The sequence below is a fragment of the Fukomys damarensis genome, unplaced genomic scaffold, assembly GCF_012274545.1.
Source record: "Fukomys damarensis isolate Sample0158 unplaced genomic scaffold, DMR_v1.0_HiC HiC_scaffold_37, whole genome shotgun sequence".
Lineage (NCBI taxonomy): Eukaryota > Metazoa > Chordata > Mammalia > Rodentia > Bathyergidae > Fukomys > Fukomys damarensis.
In genome coordinates this window covers 34,701,826-34,714,714 of record NW_022900949.1, presented here as the reverse complement: position 1 = coordinate 34,714,714, position 12,889 = coordinate 34,701,826, and the positions used below count along the sequence as shown (strand labels likewise).

The 12,889-nt window shown below is 44.0% G+C and overlaps 1 long non-coding RNA gene across 3 annotated transcripts in view; it reads right to left on the bottom strand.

Moving 5' to 3' along the window:
- LOC104857749 overlaps window positions 1-6,429 on the bottom strand; it is a 35,899-nt gene extending 29,470 nt beyond the window's left edge. For 2 of the 3 annotated variants that reach the window (XR_778948.2, XR_778947.2), the window contains exons 1-3: window positions 5,266-6,429; window positions 1,313-1,743; window positions 1,031-1,235 (exon numbers count right to left, since the gene is read on the bottom strand). This is a non-coding gene — a long non-coding RNA (uncharacterized LOC104857749). The remainder of the gene's footprint in view (window positions 1-1,030; window positions 1,236-1,312; window positions 1,744-5,265) is intronic. The other variant, XR_778949.2, reaches the window with a different exon arrangement.
- Window positions 6,430-12,889: the final 6,460 nt, after the last annotated feature.

The following is a 12,889-nucleotide window of genomic DNA, read 5'->3' as shown; positions in this document are numbered from 1 at the left end:
CCTTTTTTTTTTTTTTTTGGAGGCAGGATCTTGCTATGTTGCTAAGTTACCCAGGCTGGGCTAGAACTTGTGATCCTCCTGCCTCAGCCTCCCACAATGCTGGAGTTACAGGCCTGTGTCACCTTGACTGGCTGATACAACTTGTTTTCTTAGTGGGAATTGGGCTTCTGGCCTCAGCTTTGACTTATGTCTATGAACCGCATTTTCCTCTAATGATGTAACCAACTATTTGAGACCATTTTAGGAGGAAGTAAGCGTGGTTCTAGGAAATAAATGTTTCCTGCACCAAAGCAAGTCTGTTAAGAATTTACAATCCACTTGGAAAATCTGCACTTAAGACAAGGTTAATTTGGATGTTACTTCAGCGCCTGCTGTGCCTTTATTAGCTGAGTGACTTGTGCTGCCAAGACACGTGACTTTAATCCAAAACTACATCCCCACAGGGCTGAAAATAGCAGGGCAGAGTGAGCTGGCCACAGGCAACCTGAGCCAGTCGTGTATGCCAGGAGTCACACTACAAAGAGAAGGAAAAGGAGGCACGAGAGAAAACAAGGTCAAAGAAGTAACCAAGGCCAGGCATCGGGGCGCACACCTGTCATCCCAGCACTCTGGGAGGCTGAGGCAGGAGGATCACATGGTGTAGCCCAGCCTGGGCAACATAACAATTCGGCAAGATCCTGTTTCAAAATTTTAAAATTAAAAAGGTTAGAGATATAGCTCAGCTTGAAGACCCTGTATTCAATCCCCTATAAAAGAAAGAAAGGGAGGCAAAATGGGAGGGAGGTGGACAGGGAGGGAGGTGGACAGGGAGGGAGGGAAGGCTTTTCTTTAACTCAGTTCTGATTCTGTTTCCCAGGATTCAATGAGAAAACTGGCTTCCTGCAGGCTGCCCTGGTTCGAACGCCCTGGGCACAGAGAGTGGTCTTCCTGTAAAGCAATTTCCCTCTTTACAGAAGAAATGTACTGCTCTTATTTTTGGAACTGTGGTGTTATGAAACCTCCGATTCCCAGCACCAACAAATCCCTTTACCTGTCTGTGAGAGTTCGCCATCTCTTTTAGGTTCCGATCCAAGTGGTATGTTTTATACTCAAATCAGTGTCCGGCAGCATTAGACAAATGCTTGCGCTTGGTGTCAGACATGGAGATTCCCCTCAGGCTGCGACGACCAGAGCAGCTGTAGATGGGCGGCGGGATCAGTCGTCGGGATATCCCTTGGTGTGCCCGGCTGTGTTCGCTGAAACAGAGGGGAGGGAGACTGAACTCCATCCTGCAGCCCTAGGAGCCCGGGCCGCTGCTGGAGAATCCGCTCACCGATCTGATGCCACCTCCACCGTCGAGGACGACATCACGCTGCCTTCTCTGCGCCAGCCAGGATTGCGTCTAGGTACCGTCACATGCAGCCTAGCTTAATTGATGTTCTCCGAGATTACTCTTAGGTGAGACATTTAGACTCTGCAAATGTGCCATAAAGTCTGGTGGGGTATTTGGTACTTGGAACTTTAAAATTAGATCCTACGGTAGAGAAAACGCCCTTCAGGTTGCACATTTATTACTTGAAGGCTTTGCTTTGATCTTCACCCTGCAGACCTTGGGGCGTCACGGGTGTGCACAAGAAAGCCCTGAGAGGCTAAAGGAGAGCAAGACAATGGCGTCCGGCCTGCGCACTCCCATCCGGGGCCCAATTAGGGTACTGTACTCGGAACGTTCATTCAGGGCTCCATCTGAGGCAAAAATCTCTATACCTAAAAAAGAAAAGTGTATGTGTGCGCGTGTGTGTGTGTGTGTTTATGTGCGTGCGTGTGTGTGAGTGTGTGCGCGCGCGCGTGTACATACCACATGCATGTTACCAAACCATCTTAGGGCTGTTTCTCTTGCCCTCACTATCGCTATAAATTCACCCCACTCTAACTGAAAACCAACTCATTCCAGCCTAATGGAGAAGACAGTATCAATCCTTGTATCCAGAAGGCCAGAGGGTCCCTGGCTTCTGCCCCTGAGGACTTCGGGGCTGTGACTGCGCCACCGGGTGGAGTCTCCTTTTCTCTCCCCGTCCTCTGTGCTGACTTCGTCCTCAAGCCACCTCCCCTGTGGCAGCGAAGGTGACCTCAGGGTCCTGAACTGGCACAGCTCTCGGCACCTGCAATCTCAGGGGAACGAAGACCACGCTCCTTGCAATCCTCACCCTTCCAGGTGACGCTGCCAGAGACTTCTGGGCCACGCGTCCGCTCTCAGGCCAGAGCCCTCTCCCCAGGGGCGGAGGCACCCGTCACCCTCGTGGAAAGGGAAGCTGCCGGCCAGGAATGGGAGAGGGCAACAAAAGGAAAGAATATGTAGCAAAGAGCCCTTACCCAGCTGTGGCTGAAACACGGTAGGACAATGTTGTTTCCTAGCGACGGCAGGCCTGTTTTCTAAATGGAACATGAAAACATAGCCTAAAACATTTTACCCTTCTCTGCCCATTAAGCCCAAATTAAAATTCATCTGTGAAGGGACCTGCTCATCAAAAGTAGCTATGTCCAATATGTACAGCCATCTGCATGGAACTGAAAGGAATACGTGCAAAGGAAAGTAAAGGCTGCAGAAAAGACGCGCTACAACAACTAATTCAAACAAGAAAACAAAACAGAAATAGCCCGTCCACCTCTCCTGCCTCTTCATCCTCCCCTTCTTGAATAATTCAGTCTAAAGCCATAGGCCGGCAGAGCGAGGTGGGTGGGAAGGCTGTCGTATACTATTCTGTCCTAGACTATACTGTACAATCCCGGGTGGGGAGGCTGTGTGGACAGAGCAGGTGTCAGGACCTGAAAAGGGTGACAGGCACGTGCTAATCAGGAAGGCACAGCTGGCATGGGGAGTCCAGCCCGGGGCTGGGTGGGGACCTGCACGAAGGGGTGGCCCCTCCTGGTCACGGTAAGGACAACTCACGGGACAGGTGGCCCAGCACAAGCAGACGGAGCCCGAGGGAGGGGGACTAAGGCCAGGACATTCGTTACAGAGAAATAAATATATCAAAAGTAGGCTACCAAGTTCCTCCTCTCTGGAAAGGGACTTAAAATATAGAAATGAAGAAAACTAATGTGCACTCAATTCGAAGGAGGAGAGAACTTCTGTGGCTAATATAGAGGTGATGGCAATAAATATAGGTAGATATAGATGACAGATTAGAGACGGTGACTGACACAGACAAGAGAGATGACTGATAGATACGCAGGTGGAAACACAGACAAAAATAAATAGACATCAGTGTGTTGCGCACATACATGCCTCACTCTGTCTGCTGGCAGGGTCGGAGGGCAGCAACACCTCAGGAACAAGGCACAAGCCAGCACCCGTCTTGGCTTTTGGACACCGTGCTCCCTGAAAGCAACCAGGGCTTCCTGTGGAAATGACTGACTTGGGGTTGGGTCAGGAAAGAAGGTGAGCCTGCAGGTCTTGTGCCTGAGAGGAAGGATGTAAACGATCAGATGTCCAGAGTACAGAGAAGCCAGCCTGGAGGGGGCGCTATGGGCCAAACCTAACGTCAAGGTGGCTGATGGTGGAAATGGACTGTAATCCATTAAATGAAATAGAAACCATGAGTCCACGTTCTAATATAAACTAAATGAATAAATTTAAATGCGGAACGGGATACACCATGGCAAGCATCTTTCCAAACGACTCATTCATTAACAAAGCAGGAAACGAGTAAGTCTCAAATGACAAAGCCAAACAGACACCACTTGTTATGGGCTGGACGGTGTCTCCCTAAATTTCTACATTGAAGCTGTAGCCCCTAGTGAGGCAGACTGCCACTGTATTTAAGTCCTTTAACAAGGTGACTACGGTAAAATGAGATCAGGGAAACGGGCCCTTACCCAATATCATTCGTATTCTTACAAGAAAGATTAGACACAGAAAATACAGAGACCAGTGGCTTAAGCCGCACAAAAAAAATTTTTTTGAGACAGGGTCTCACTATGTAGTTGAAACTGACCTGGAACTCGCTATGTAGCCTAGGCTGGTCTCGAACTCTCAGTGATCCTCCTGCCTCAGCCTCCCAAGTGCTGTGATTACAGGCATGCACCACCACACCTGGCTAAGCCACACAAATTTTATTTTGGCAACCCTACCTGACTAAAACATCACCTTCATAAAAACCCTCAGTGAAGAGTTTCAGTATTGCCTGCCTCACAAGTGCAAGGACCAGAGTTCATTCCCCAGTACCAAAAAAGAAAAGTCTCAGTAATGAGTCCAGTCATAAGTGGACAGCACCTGAGAGGACCGCATGCATTGGGCACAGCCTTCATCCCTGTCACCCCTGCAAAGGTGCAAGACTTGGGTGGAATCATAAGATGACACTGGGAACATCCAAAGATAGGAAACGACTAGAAATCGACGCCTGTTGCCTCTGGTCCCCTTGGCTAAGATCTACTGCAGCGTCATTCTTACAGCTGAGGATCTGAAGCATCCTCTACCAAATGGACCTGTGGTCAGGAAGACAGGATACGAGCTTGCTGAGCTTGCTCCACCCCGTGATCACACAGAGCTGGTATTGCAGCACCCCCAGGAACTGCACACCGCTGGGAGAATCATAAATAAATAAATGACGGGCCTGTCATCTCAAAGTTGCCAAGGTCTTGAAAGTCAAGAAGGGATTGAGGGATGATGTTTTAATTCACCCATTGTTTTGCAAATATTGATCAAGCTTATCGTGCTACTGGGGCTGCATAAGACAAACATATAATGTTTGGACATAAATATTATTGGAAAAGAAGCAGGATCTAGGGGTAGTGACAGGGCTGCTGCTTTAGGTCAAATGGCCAGGGAAGGCATGGGGGGGTGGATATTTGAGAAGGCAAATAAGAAAGGCATTTTGCAAATATATAGATCTGTTCTGTACATTTCCCCAGGAGATGTAAAAGCAACGCCTGCCCCTGAATTGGGAAGGGGCCAAGAACAACTGGGCCAAGTCAGTGAGTCCATGGGGGCGTCACTTACGGGGCACAGACACTCACGGGCAGCTGTCCTAGCGTCTCCACCCCTTGCTTACTGAGTTCCTGTTTACTCAGGACTCTAAACTACACGGCAGAAAAGAAAAAAAGCAAAAGCAAGAATCAGAATTAAACACAAACCCCCCCATCCAAAGCCCGAGGAAGAATTATGTGTTTATGTGCCCTGTGGAGCCGTCCTCTTTGGATTCCACTGGTCTCAGCAAATGCGGTGACAAGGATTGCACAAAGCCTTAGCACACAGGAGGGCCCACGGGACAGCTCGAAGGTACCCACCATAAAACGGAGTTGCTATGGCCACGGCCCAAGACTGCTCTCCAGACCAGATCATTCCCAGCTGACACAGAGGGTCTTGAGGTCCTGAGGCGGAGATACGATTATTGGTTTCAAAAGAGAACAAAAAGGTCAGATTGACGGGAGAAGGGAAGGCATGATGGAAAGCAGCTACAGGAGTGAGCGGTATTTGGGTTGTATCACGGCTTCCGTGCCAGGGTAAGAAATCCGATCTTTATACTTCATACAGTGGGGAAGCTACAGGGGAGTTCTAAAAGCAGGAGTGGCGTGATTCCGGTTTGTGATGTAAAACGACCACTGTTTACCAATACACTCCTGGTAACAAGAACAGCAGCAGGGAGCTCAGCCAGAGCAGGCCCCTGTCGCCCAGATGAGACCCAATGGCGTGGGCTGGGCTGGTCACAGAGAAGGAGCCTCCAAAGGCAGGAACAGAGAATATTCACACAGAGAATATGCTACAACTGGCTTCTGGGCCGCACATGTGAAGGATGGGGAATCCCTCAGCAGCCCTTTCCCCTTCCTCGGAGAGCTCTTACACCCCAAGCACATTCGTGTCCCCTCTGTGACCCCACTCCCCCAGGAAGCACTGCTCCCAGCCACCTCAGCACTTGGCTCCCAGGACACAGGAAGGCCTTGGTGCTTCTTCTTCTGAGCAGAGCTCTTCCGTCATTCACGGCCAGATTCCAAGCTCCTGAGGGCAGGGAGAGCCTCGGGACTGCCAGAGCTGGAATCCTGGTATGCACCGCCTACTATCTGTGTCAGTGTCTAAAGGGGTGATTACAATGGAGTGCGATGGGAGAGACTTTGTGGGTGAGGCTGTGGTACCTGAAGGAGCAGTCTTTCTATTGATTAACCAAATCTCTGCAGCAGCTACTAGGTAGGACAAGATTTCCAAAGTCATTTCTCTGTTGGTCCTGAACAAAATTCGGCGTCTGGAGGAATGAATTCCAAATGGGCCTTACAAACATTGCTGAAAACTCCTCCAGGCAGGGACTGTGGCACAGTTCACCGTGTCTGATTTAGCAACAAGATGTCAGGGGTGCCTGTAGCAGAACATGGTGACTCAGGGGAGCATACGACAAAGCTCAGAGCCACTCCCTGTTCCCAGACTCTACTCGGGCTGTGAGTAGAGATCCTCTTCCATAAAGGCTCAAAGAAGGCAAAAGACATTTATTTCCCAAGGCTTACATTAAAAAAAAAAAAAAAAAAAAAAAAGCCGGGCATGGTGGCGCACGCCTGTAATCCCAGCACTTGGGAGGCTGAGGTAGGAGGATTGCTGTAAGTTCTAGACCAGCCTGAGCTACTTAGTGAGACACTGTCTCAAAAAACAAAAAAACAAACAAACAAAAAAAATCTTAAAAAAAAAAAAATGCCACTCAGAACCAATCCCTTGTGATGGTTTCATCTGTACATATTTCCCAATTTCTTTTATTTTCTACCTGCTTTAGTAGATTTATGTAAGTCTAAGCACTTTGCCTCTCTTTGTCATTGCTGGGTCCCTAGGCCCAGAATAATAAAGGACACACAGTAGACATCAAATATAGGTGATTTGCTTTATAGAGAAAAAGTGATTTGAAAACTTGCCCAACTCTAATATTTTTTTTCTTTTTTTTTTTTTTTGAGACCGGCTCTCGCTTTATAGTGCTTTATTGGCCTTGAAGTCAAAGCAATCCTCCTGCCTTAGCCTCCCTAGTGCTGTGATGTGTGCCACCATGCCCGGCTCCAACTGTAATGTGTGATTCCTAATTGATCTGTGTAATTGTCGAGGAGAGGAGATATCTTAAGACAAGGGATACAATTTTTTAAAACTTCTCCAAAAACCTTAAATTCACTTATTCTTTGAAGGAATGCACATTCACAAGCCTAGTGGTGCACACCATAAAGCCAGCACTCGGGAGACTGAGAGCCAGGAGCATCACCAGGAGTTTAAGATCATCCTGGGTTACTTAGTGAATTCAAGAACAGCTTGGGCTACATAGCAAGACTGGGTCTCAAAAACACAAAGAAAAGAAGAAAGGAAGGAACGAAGGCAAGCAGGCAGATTAATTAAACAGGAGGAAAACAGGGAGCCAACAACTGGAAGATGAAATGACAAGAACAAGTCAATGCATATCGGTAATAACCACCAATGTTAATGGTCTTGATTCACCAATCAAAAGAAACAGACTGGCAGAAAGGATCAACAACATGCAAGATCCAACAATATGCTCCATAAAAGAAACATGTTTAATTCCAAAAGAAATTCGTAGACTGGGCTGGGGATTTAGCTCAGCGGCATCATGCCTGCCTCACAAGGTCCTGAGTTTGATCCCCAGTACCAGAAAGAAAAAGAAAAAAAAGAGAAAGAAATTCATAAACTGAAAGTCAAAGGATGGAAAACAATACTCCATGAGACAGGAACCCAGAAAAACCAGAGGCAGCTATTCTATTTGCAGATAAAATGGATTTCAAGCCAAGACTGATTAAAGGTCACTTCATCCTTGTAAAGGGAACAATCCAAGAGGAAGACGTAACAATCATAAATATATATGTGCTAAATACCAGGAAACACAACTATATAAAACAAATATTAACAGACATGAAAAAATCAAATAAACACTAATAAAATTGTAATGGGGACCTCAATATCCCACAGACACAAACAGACAGATCAACTAGATAAAAAATCAACTAAGAAATATCAGCACTGAAGCACGCTTTTGAACAAATGACCTTAGTAGGTGTCTACAGAGTGTTCCAGCCCACATTAGAATACATGTTCCTCTCAGCTGCAGGTGCAACATTCTCCAAAATAGACCACATACGAGCTTATAGAACATGCTTAAGTAAATGCAAAGGCATTAAAATTATCCCACACATCTTATCAGACCACAGTGCGATGAGATTGGAAATCAATGGCAAAAGAGACCACGAAAACTTCATAAACTCATAGAAATAAAATAACACCCTTCTGAACATTGGAAAAAATTAATTAAATGATAATGCCAATACTACTTACCAGATTCAATGAAAGCAGTCCTAAAAGGAAAATTTATAGTGGTGAATTCTCATATCAGAAAAACAGAATAATCTCAAGCAACCTAATGTTGAACCTCAAGCTTCTAGAAAAATTAAGAGTAAGTCAACCCAAACTTCATATGAGGGAGGAAATGATAAAGGTAAAAGCAGAAATTAAAGTAATGGAAACTAAGAAAACAATACAAAGAATCAATGAATTGAAGAGTTGGTTCTTTGAAAGATTAAATAAAATTGACAAGGGCTGGGGATTTAACTCAGTGGTTCTGCCACCTGCCTCACAAGCACAGATCCTGAGTTTGATCCCCGGTATCAAAAAATAAAAAATAAAGCCAGGCATGGTGGTGCACACCTTTAATCTCAGCACTCAGGAGGCTGAGACAGGAGGATTGCTGTTAGTTTGAGACCAGCCTGGGCTACATAGTGAGTTCCAGGTCAGTCTCAACTACATAATGAGACCCTGTCTCAAAAAAAAAAAAAAAAAAAAAAAAAAAAAAAAGCAAGCAAAAATAAATAAATAAATAAAATAAAACCATTAGCCAACTTTATCAAAAAAGAGAAAAGACTCAAATCCATACAATTAGGAATGAAAAGGGTAAAATCACAACAGATCCTGCAGAAATACTGAAGATCAGTAGTACCTACTTTGAGAACCTGTACTCAAGATAGACAATTTAAAAGAAATGGACAGACTCCTGGACAAATATGCATTACCAAAGCTGAATCAAGAAGATATAAAAATTATAAATAAACCAATATCAGTCAACAAAATTGAAGAGGACTTCAAAACCTACCAACAGGGCCAGGGATTTAGCTCAGTGGTTCTGCCACCTGCCTCACAAGCGCAAAGTCCTGAGTTCAATCCCCGGTATCCCCCCACAAAAAAAAAAAAAAAACCTACCAACAAAGAAAGACCAAATGCTTCTACTTCTCAAACTCTTTAATGAAACTAAAAGGGAAGAAATACTCCCAAAGTCAATCCTGGAAGCAAGCATCACCCTGATACCAAAACCAGAGAAGGATCCAAAAAAGAGAACTACAGGACAATCTCCCTAATGAACAGGGACACAAAAGTCCTCAACAAAATACTGACAAACAGAATGCAGCAAATCATCAAGAAGATTATACACCATGAATAAGTAGGATTCATCCCGTAGATGCAGTGATGGTTCAACATACACAAATCAATAAATGCAATATACTATATCAACAGGGTCATGGACAAAAACCATATGGTCACCTCAATAGATTCAAAAAAAGTGTTTGAAAAAGTCCAACACCATTCGTGATAAAAACTCTACAGAAAATTGGAAGAGATGGTTTTTATCCCAATCTGATAAAAGCTATCTGACAAACCAACAGCCAACATCACACTCATTGGACAAAAACTGAAAGCTTTCACTCTAAAATCAGGAACGAGACAAGGATGTCCATTATTACCACTCTTATTCAATATAGTTCTGGAAACATTAGGCAGCGCAATTAGACAGGAGAGAGAAATAAAAGAAGTAAGGGTAGGAAAGGAAGCAGTTAAATTAACATTATTTGTGGATGACATGATGTTCTACATAGAAGACCCCAAAACCTCCACCAGAAGACCTCTAGATTTAATAACCAAATTCAGTAGCATAGCTGAATACAAAGTCAACACTCAAAAATCAATAGCACTCCTGTACACAAACAAACAACAAACTTACTGAGAGAAAGTAGGGAAACAATGTCTTTCACAATAGCATCCAAGAAAAATTAAATACCTAGGAATCAATCTAACAAAGGAAGTAAAAGACCTTTACATTGACAAGGCAGTACTCTAAAAAAGGAGATTGAAGAGGATACCCAAAAATGGAAAGAATCCTTTGTTCCTAGGTACGAAGAATCAATATTAGTAAAAATGGCATACTTCCACAATTGTTAAAAATATGTAATGCAATCCTGATCAAAATACCAATAGCAGCCGGGGATTTAGTTCAATGGTTCAGCTGCCTGCCTCACAAGAGCCAGGTCCTGAGTTCAATCCTTGGTACAAAAAACAAAACAAAACAAAACAAAACAAAATACCAACAGTATATCTTACAAAATTAGAGAAAACAATCCTAAAATTCATTTGGAACAAGAAGAAACCCACAATAGCAAAAGTAATTCTGGGCAACAAAGGTAAGGCAGAGGGCAACATAATCCCTGACTTGAAATTATACTACAAAGCTATTGTGATAAAAACAGCATGGTACTGGAAAAAAAACAGACCAAAGGATCAATGGAACAGACCCATTAAAGGACTATTCAGCAAAGGAGCATTTTTATTCTTCATGTTAAAATAGTGGCTTTAATCTAGATTAAAAGAGAATTTTTAAAAATTTACAGCTACCTCTAGAATTTTTATTTGTAATGACAAATAACCACCAAGCTCCTAAATAATAAGAATTAATTTGACTGTTTCTAAAAACTAGCAAGAAGATTAAGACTACTCAACCTGAAGGGAGGCAGATCCCCAGCAGCAAAGCAGAGAACAGAGACCAGTGCTTGGCTTTCACCTTTAGGCCCTGGCTGATTTTGACCATTGATTTTTAGACAGACAAGGGCCTAAGGGACCACAACAAAACTGAAGGCCTGGTGTCTAACGCCTGCCCTGAGGATGGAAAACATTTGTTCCATCGTCTGTACAAGTGTAAAGCAGAGTTATCCCTCTCCTCGCTCCAATGTGAGCTAGCACAATGGCTTGTTATCAAACTCTAGTGCCAAGTGATAGGGAAAAATAACCTTCCTCTAAGGACTTAAAAACTAGTTGGCAATTAAAAGGAATAAACTAGGCTGGGGAGTGGTGCAGGCCTATAATCCCAACCCTTGGGAGGCTGAGGCAGGAGGATCACTGCAGGTTTGAAGCCAGCCTGGCTACATAGTGAGTTAAAGCCCAGTCTGAACTACAGAAGAAGATCCTGTCTCAAAAAACCAAAGATAAGACATTATGGAGGAAATTCAAAACCACAATATGGCCTTTGTTTGGGCTTATAGACTAAAGTCTCACTATTTACATGGGCTAATAAATCTCAAGACAGTAATTCTGTTTCAAGTGACCCCAGACTGCTACTGGCCTAGAGGTCAAGTAGGAAAACTATATAGAGTGAAGAGCTAGATCATAAATGTTTGAGGTTTTCTGGATCTTGTGGTTCCTATGGCAACTGCACAACTTTGCTGTTGTTGGGGAAGAGAAGATACAGACACTATGCAAACAAATGAGCATAGCTGTCTTCCAATAAAATTTAATTAACACAAACAGGCAAAGCTCAGGACTCGGCCTCTGGACTGTCATTGGTTAATCCCACTTCTGGAGGGTTGAGAGGTGATGAAATTCCACAAAAGATGACAGGTCTATGACAAAACGTCTGAGGAAAACAATTTAAAGGAGGAAAGTTTTATTTTGCCTCGTGGTTTCAGTCCACGGTCACTAGGTTCTATTCCTTCTAGTCCACGGTGAGGCACAAACATGATGATGGATGGAGTGACAGAGATAAATCGGTCATCTCAGGGCGGTCAGGAAGCAGAGAGGAAAGCGGAGGGCCTGAGAGGGTGGGGTCCCACCTCCTAGCCCAGGGAGCTAGGAACCCATCGATAGATTACATCCATAGGATATAAATTGGGGGAGTGCTGGAGTTCAACTTCCAGGGTCCTTGAGAGTTAGGACAAAATTCAACTTTAGAATTTGGTAAGAGTACAAGTTGAAATTACTAAGGTAACACAGAAAAATAAAAATAAGACATTCGATAATCCACAATTTATATAGAGAAAAATAAATGAAGTAATAACTCCAAAAGAGAGCAAGAAAAGAGATGATAAAGATGGGTGAGAAGACACAAATAAGATGGTAATAATAAACCCCGGTATGCTATCACACCAGACACTACTGCTCTCGCATCCTGCTGGAGGGTTGTATAAAATGGTACAACCTTTTGGGAGTTTGGTGGTTTCTACCCTAAACTTGGATATGCCAGCGTTATCATGCAACAACCCTAATTCCTAGTAAATCAAAAGTTAGAGAAACTTCTGGGAAAGTCCACTTGGACACACATCCAAGGAATCTTAAAGAAAGCTACAAACAGCCCATACATCCATCAAGTGGAAGTGGAACCAGAAACTGATTTTTCAGACCTTCCTCCAACAGTCATGTTCTACGTAAGTCTGGTAATGATCCTACAGGGACTTGTTTTTGCCGTTGTTCTTGACATGTACCTGGCATATTTTCATGTACATGTTTTTTTTGTTTTGGTTTTTTTTTGGGGGGGGTTCTTTTGAAATGGGGTCTCACTATGTAGTTGAGACTGACCTGGAACTCACTATGTAGCCCAGGCTGATCTTGAACTCACAGCGATCCTCCTGCCTCAGCCTCCCGAGTGCTGGGATTACAGGCTTGGGCCACCATGCCCAGCCGCGTACATGTATTTTTTGTTTATCTCATGGTAAATATTAAGGCAAAGGGAACTGGACAATTGCAAAAGCCTGCAAAAAGTGCTAGAGCCATAGCTACAGAATGTCTTATGACTCTTTATCCTATCACTTTCACCATTATTACAAACAAATAATACCCAACACTATCATA